Source organism: Bidens hawaiensis, unplaced genomic scaffold (genome assembly GCF_021521415.1).
Source record: "Bidens hawaiensis isolate Kalapana, Puna unplaced genomic scaffold, B.hawaiensis_p1.1 tig00053254_1, whole genome shotgun sequence".
NCBI classification, from domain to species: Eukaryota; Viridiplantae; Streptophyta; class Magnoliopsida; order Asterales; family Asteraceae; genus Bidens; species Bidens hawaiensis.
Genome location: NW_027499596.1, coordinates 59,960 through 68,379, shown reverse-complemented (window position 1 = coordinate 68,379; position 8,420 = coordinate 59,960).

Below are 8,420 nucleotides of genomic sequence, written 5' to 3'. Positions count from 1 at the left end.
ACTGACTAAGCCGCCTTTGAATATCAAGCTATTACTTGAACCAGTGCTTGGAATGTCTTGCAATGTGAGAAGAGTGACCACACACAAAATAGCACTTTCTTCTAGGAGTGCCAAAGAACTCATCTGAACTATAATGTGATTGGTGTGGTGGGAAAGGTGATCCTTGGAAAGGAACATAATTATAAAACGCATTTGTGTAATATGGATCAACAAAATTTTGTTGATAATGACCATAGTAGTTGTTATCACAGAAGTTGTATGACTGAGGATTTCTAAATTGATTGGTTGTTTGAGAAAATGATCGTTTATTTGGTGGAACATATTTACACGAAGTACTTGCTTTTTCATTTTCAAAAACTTTACTTTCACTTGAATTATCCTCAGTCTCACAACTTGATGATGAACAACTTGATATGTTCACCTCAATAGGCCTACTTTCATTGACACATTTTTCAACAAAAGTTTCATCACAAACGGTTTCATAATCGCAACTCGTGTCCGTTTCCACCGACCCACTTTCTTCTACACAACTAGCTTCAAAAGATACATTGATTTTAGATATATCAGATGATGGGACTGGAGCAGCAGTTTGAGAAACTAGAGGGACAAATTTCATAGGTTTTGGTATTCTACCACTCCCATATGACATTTCTTCCCCAGCCCCGCTTTCAGCTTAGTACTTCTCTGGGCTCCAATGATATCATCCAACTTCTCAGATGATGTTTCAAATCTTTCGACTATCTTTTCGTGTTTCTTTTTCTCAGAAGCATCAAGTTTCAAACTTTCTATTTCAGCTTTTAATTCATAAACTATGTTTTAATAAATTACTTCATGCTCCTTTTTAAAAATTTTAAGTTTCAGATTTGCCACATCATCACGATGAGTCTCAATTTTCTTAACGTAAATCTTGTCAGCTTTTACATATTTAGCATTTAACTGTCGAAGTTTTGCATTTTCTTTTAAGACTTCATTTTGATGATATCTATAACATGTAACCTTGTCAATGCAAGCCTGCGTGCATAAGTTGTGGTTTACCTCATCGCAAGGTGATGTGTCAGGAATGATAGGACATGCATGACTGCTTTCACATGCAGCACTTATCCCAACTTTATTTTCTTTGGACTGATTGTTATATCAAAAGACTTTATGGTAGAAGCCAACTCTGAGAGTGTTATGGTATACAGGTTTGTGGTTCTCTTTATGGTAACAACATTGACGCAGATGAGTAAGGCAATGAATTCAATAACTTCATATTGATCTCATACAAACCATTGATGATACCGACACTTCGCATTTTAGAAATGAGTAACTCAAATCTGTTGATGAGAGAGGCAACCGATTCTCCTTTAATATGTATAAACATGTCGAATTCTCCTTTTAGTATTTTCTTTCGGCTTTCTCCCATATCCAGATTTCCTCCAAGCTCAGGTTCGTAAGACATATGTATATATATATATTAACTCGGTTAGTTATTTTTTTTTAAATAGAAAAAAAATTTAAGGTTTTTTTTTTGCTACAGTGCCGAGTCGCTACAGTGTTTCGCATGAGTTGCTACAATACCCGATGTGAAGTGATTGCTACAGTACTCGTGCAAAGCGAAACGATTGCTACAGTACCCATGCGAAGCGAAACGATTTGCTACAGTACCCATGCGAAGCGATTTCTATAGTACCCCGATGCGATTGCTACATTACCTCGGAAGCAACTGCTACAGTACCCGAAGCGAATTATTTTTTTTATTTTTTATTTTTGAGAATATTACACCCAAACTTCCAAAAAGTCAAAAAGACTTTAGTCTAAAAATCAATAAGTCGGCCTAGATCTGAGTTTTAAACCGAATCTGAGCTCAGACACAAAAACTTAAAATCCTAAAAACTTAGATTTGGTGATTCTCGTGTATTTCTAAGGTGTAAGGGACTCCAAAAGTGGTGAGTAACACGAAATCAACCTCAAGTCTAACAAAAAAACTAAGATCAAAACCCGAAAAGTTTGACCCGAAAACCACAAAAAGTCGAGCCGAAAGCTCTTATACCACCTGTAGGTCCTCTAAATGGATCTCACAACTTGACTCGGATCAATCCGTGTTGTTGGTTAGCGGAAATCACCAACGACACTCGGATCTCGGATCTTAGTTTGTTATTACAAAAGAAAGAAGATGAGAGGAGAGAGTGAAAGAAACTTTATTTCCTTCAAGTTGTGTGAATGAGTTATGATTAGTTGTGGAGAAATGGGTTAAGTGGTCTTTATATAGGGTCCCAATTTCTCCAAAGTTTACATAATAAACCTACAAAATAAACGTACCGAGTACGTAATACACCGACTAAAAGCAAACTAGAACGACATATAAAATCTTAAAAATAATATATAATATTGACCCTACAGTTCCCCGCCTTCGTTAACTTATTTCAATTAAAAATGTTTTTTTTCATGGATAATGCTATTAGACTTAACGATGCGGTGCGAGACTCCATTGCATGACCCAATCTTCGTCTGTCATGACTCCTCCCTTGTTCTCGTGTAAACTCAAGTCCTGGATCGCTAATCAAACACAAATTAAACGACTAACTCCCGTCATATTAATATGAAAATATAACTCAAAAAATTGATTACAAACTCTCAAACCCTAACTCAGTTTGACTTTTGATGAACCCTAACTTGGTTGCGTCAACTTTATAACAATCCCTAACTTGATTGTCCCTATTTATAATGTTAACGTAACTTAGCTAACAAGAAACCTAATAACCATAATTTGATCATCCAGCAACCCATTAATAGTTCCTTTTAATTCTTGGCCTGTGCTCTACACTCGAGCAAAACAATTGAGCCAACAGAAACCTCTTATGCACGATTATTGAATTTAACAGTTTCCTTGAATTCTAATTCGGTTTGGTACGACTACTATTGGCACAAGAAATATCAAATTTTGAGTCAGCTAATCCGTTTTATTAAATAGGTTAATAGAGCACGATCCAATCTACCTATTCTAATAAAGTAAAATAAATGTTGACACTTGTCATGTTTTGGTTAGTTCTCAAAATTTTTTCTCTCCAAAACTAATATACCCTAATATATGTAACAAATCAATAATTATTCACTTTCTTTTTACACTATATTTATATAATATCTATATATTTTTATAAATATATATATATTAACATATTATTTTACTATATAGTTCAAAATACTTGGTGAATTCCAAAAATCAACAACAAATCATGTTTCTCAAATGAAAATTGTTTCGGGTTTTTGGTGAAACTTAAATTTGATTTTATGGGTCAAAAGTTGGTAAATAGATTGTTTGGTACAAGTTAACTACATCAAGGTCAAAATTTGTTACATGTCAAAAATAAAAATTTTGAGTATTTTTAAAAGTTTGAGAATGCAAAATAGATTTATCGTCAAATTTGTTATGGGCTCAAAGTGTTGACTTTAAAATGTCAAAAGTATGAAAGTTAGAATTTTAAACATGATTCGGGTTTCAAATTTATTTTTAATGGAATTTTTTGAAATAATCAAAAGGTTCGGAATTTGGTAAATTGACTATTTCCCTCAATTATTAAAATTTAAGAAAAGATTGCGAACACTTTCGACATGCCACTCCCATGCCTATCAATGCTTCTAAGTTTTATCAAATTTGAAATATTTTTGTCAACGTTAATTTTTTCCTTCAATGGTGATCAGAACGTTGTATGGGAAGCATGTCATGGAAAACTATGCTCAAAAGAAACAAAATATTCACAAAATTGAATAGGTTAACATGTTATTTTTTATGTTGTCATTATGACAAAGTTGAGAAGCTCTCTAAAACTTATCAAAATCTTTTTCATGGTGTAGCTCAAAAAAACATAGTTCTTAAAGAACATCCATTGTTACAACTTAATGTTCTACTTTCCTTTGATGGATGGTAAATTGATAAATATATCAATAAATGTAACGCCTCTTTTGTATTTAGGCTGAGTGGTTAGAATTACTATCGTGGGAGAAGTGTTATTTTCAAAATTGGTTAATAACCAAAATTCTTTCAATTATAAATATATGACACCGAGAATGAATTTTTCAATAGAAAGAAACATTCAAGGGTACGTTTTTGCACGGACATTTTTTTATTAAGTTTATTTAAAAAAATCATTTTGTGATATAAATAAAATCAATTTATGTGTACATTGTATAGATACAAGCATAGATGTAATATATATTTTTTTCATATACGCTATGTAATTATTTGTTTTACTTATAATTTTATAATTTGAATTATCTCATGTGTGACACGGGCTCTAAAACTAGCTAATAATAAATTGCTTAACATGTAAACCGCTTAGAATATTTTAAAAGTTCGTATTTAGATTCAAGTGCTAAAAGTTTTAAAGCTTAATACTTAATTTTTAATTTCCACTATAACTATTACTTTTCATAAGTGAATTAACTTTCTGTCTTCTAATTTTTAACACCTTTTAGTTTTGAACAGCTTTGGTTATTAAAGATTATACTACCCATTCTTTAATTGTTTAATTTGCTACATCTAATCACAAGCTAAATACATAAAACCAAGTTTGTTAATTGAGAATGACAAAAAAGAAACGTGAAATAAAAGAACACCGATTATTAAAAGATCCATTCGAAACAAGTAATTAGTTATTTAAAATTTTATTTAGTTACTAGTTATCCTCATATTCGCAAATGAACATTAGTCAACTCAAAACATGAACCGAACAAAACCTAATCTTAAGCGTGTCGGTGTCAAAAACAATATGAATATTAAGTCTGTTGTGATAGAGTTGAATGTTAATAACCCGAGAGTCAACACCAGCTAGTTTATATATGTAAATAACTATTGTAGCAGGCCTGAAGTTATGAACCATCTCTGGTCTGGATATACATCAGCTCTAGTTCAGATCCCGAGCATCGGTCTGGTTTGTTTTGGACGCATATGGTCAGAACGACTGTTCAGAACAACTGTCCACAAATTGGCAAATAGCCGTTCTGATCAATAATTCTCCAAGTTTGACCTCCAGTTGTCAGAATCGTCATCCAAATATTGTTCAAACGGCGGTTATAACCAATTGTTTTAATATTTGACTTCTTTTTTTTTTTTTGGCTAAAACGACCACCAGAGTGTTTTGTAGACGCATTCTTGTGGTGGTGTGAAATCAAATATGGAATTAGGGATGGTGTGGGTATACCTTATGATACAGCCCTATTACCAACTACCACTAATTAACAATCCAATAAAATTGACTGTTCATTCATTTGTAGGGAATGCGAAATACCCATGTGCCTGGTGTTCATTGTTAGCCTATAAAAAGTGTACATGTACATGTCACTTTAACCTGAAGTATTTTAGAGAGAGAGATGCATGGGTTCTTTGCAAGAGAATAAGCCACATGTAGTATGCATACCAGTCCCACTTCAAGGACACATTAACCCCATGCTAAAACTAGCCAAAATCCTCCATTCCAAAGATTTTCTTATCACCTTTGTCAACACCGAGTTTAACCACCAACGCCTACATAGAATGCATGGACTCGACGCCCTACACGGCCTCCCTTCCTTCCACTTTGAGACCATCCCCGACGGCCTTCCACCGCCCGAAAACACAAATGCCTCCCAAGATATCCCACCTCTAGCCAAGTCCCTTAATGAGACTTGTTCGGGTCCGTTTAAAAGTCTCATAACCAAAGTGAGTGCTTCTCATGGACCGGTGACTTGCATCGTATCCGACATGCTTATGTGCTTCACCCTAGATGTCGCAGCAGAACTCACTATCCCGGAGATACTCCTGTGGACCTGTGTTGCAGGATCTTTAGTATGTTACAATCAGTATCAGAATCTTTTGGATAACAAGTTGATGCCCCTCAAAGGTAATATGCTCTTATTATTGGCTTACATATATGTTTTTTTTTTACTACGAATTTCTTTTAATCCTTGTTGTCTGTGGGACTTGACTCAAAGACCTCTTCCGCCCAAACCAAGGGTTTAAAGGTTTTGCCTTTGCGAATTAACCACCACCCCAATGGTGGCTTACATATGTTTATATGATTTTTTTTTTCTTACAACAGTTAACATTTTTTAACTAATAAGAATGATGAACACTAAAATCATTAATTTTGAATCATATCATTTTCTGGATCTTTTGAGAACTGATAAGATGCTCTTATTTTCTTGTTAGGTTATATTTATATTCTCACAATGAATAGAACGAGATTCGATACTGTGTTAAGAGTAAATAAACAGTTTGTGTCATATTTGTATTTATTTAAAAATCTTTAAAAAATAAACTCTTAGTCTGGAATGCGTAGGAAAGTTGCGACGGAATAATTTTGTGGGAAATAACTAGGACAATGTGTCGGAAATGAGTTGGAAAGATTTTTCCAACGAAGGTTCCGACCATAGCGTTTTGTCATAAAACACTGTTTCCTACATATTTCGAACGAAAAGGGGCATAGAAAAGATATCCGTTTTATAGTAGTGAACACAGATGCTTATGTTATTGTTTAAGTATGATGCACATACCCCTCGTTGTCTATTTTATAAGTTGATTTTGAATTGTCAAACATTAAGCGTTTCACATTGTTCTCAGTTCACACTAATAAATTTGAAAGTAAAACTTAATTAAATTATGGGTTTAGCACCACAATACAAATGATTCAAAGAACTAACTTATTTTGTAACGACATGTCACCGGCTAGAGTTGAGATACATTTTCAGATCGCGCCAATAGTACTATTCCCCCTTCATGTCTAGATTACACAGACGATATGGCGTAGGGATATATTAAACAGAAAGCGAAATCTTCAGCCGACTATGCTTACGACTTGTTGTCGCTGCAGGTGATCTACACCGACGACATAGTGTACTCGCTATAGAATGGTGTGACTTTTGTCGTTGTGATAGGCTTGTAACCGTAGGGGAAAATCAAATGCGAATGGAAATATTATTTTACAATAAAATCAAAACGATTACAATAAAGTGGCAGACAAACGGGCAACAAGCTGCGCCACAACCCCCTTTTGAATAGCAAATCCAATTCTACTAAAAACAAATCGTTGGGTCGTAGGAGACGAAAAAGTACCATGTACGACACGCTGATCTCTGTTTAGAAAATTCAGAGCCTCCGGGGCCAGAAACCCAAATGTGTCAAAAGCAAAAGGGAGAAACACATGTTGATTTTCTAAATAGGCTTTCTCGTGTTTGACAACTTTGCTCGATTCGGCCTTCAACGCAGCCTGACCCACAACAAATCCGCGGTCCCTGAGCCCGACAAGAGAAGACACTCCTGTAAGGTCCACACAAGCGTGTTTCCCCCCTGCCCACCCAAACACAAGAATATCAGCTGGTCGTAACGTGGACCTCCCTTCGAGCGGATCTGTAAGAAAGTTAACAGGGGCCTCCTTTTTGGCAAAGATCCCTGCCCGTTTAAGAACATCGCACAGAACATCCCTAACCAAATCATGTCTGTATTTAAAACCAGGCAATTCTTTGCAATGCACCGCATGGTCTCCAAAGGAATCCAAACAGACTTTGCGACAAACTGGGCAAGGCTCATCAATCGGAAACATAGGGATCATTAGTCGGTACTTAAGGATAGCCCAGTACCCCGACATGTGTTGGCCTAATCCATCAATAGGGAATAGGGATGACCGTTAGAAAATCCTGAGCCCGAGGAGCTCGAAGGCATTCAAACACCGTTTTTTTGGCGAGAAGATAGATCAAACTTCGCTTCTAAACTCTGGACGATTCCACTAAATAAGGAACTTGCCAAAGCCTGTTGGGCTTAAGGGGGGTGTCCTTATTAGAGAACCCGCTAAGATCAAAATCGGGAAGTAAAGTACGTAAACGATCCATCGCACACCCATAATCAGTGTCCAACCCATCAATACCACATCCCGGAAGAATGTGATCCTGCAAACTCCATGATTGTGCTCTCGAAGCCACAAAAGCATATGTAGATGCATCCCTGGCCGAACATAAACCCAACCCCCCAAAACGGGTCGGAAGTGATGCCAACCTCCATTGGAAATCCCCGAAGAACGGCCCCCGACAAACCACGATGTCCTCAATCGCCCCTCGAAGGCTATTATCAAAAATAGAAACAGCTTCCTCCACATACATAGGTTGGCATGTTCTTAGGCAAAACAACAACTTTGCGACCCCCATACATGAACGAAGCAAAAGGAGCTCGCATTGAGGGTCCCGAAGCCTTGGGAGACAACTCATCAATTCCACATCACTAGATGCCCTTTTCACAGCCAAACTACTAATAAACCCCGCATCCTGACTTATAGCGCCACCAAGGAGTTTCACACCAAGCACTGGCCTTCCGATCCCGCAAGGGAACAACCCATCCTGCACCTTTTCCCCATTGCACGTTGGCCAAAATAATTCTGTTTTCTTAACGTTTAATTCAAGACCCAACCGAGGGC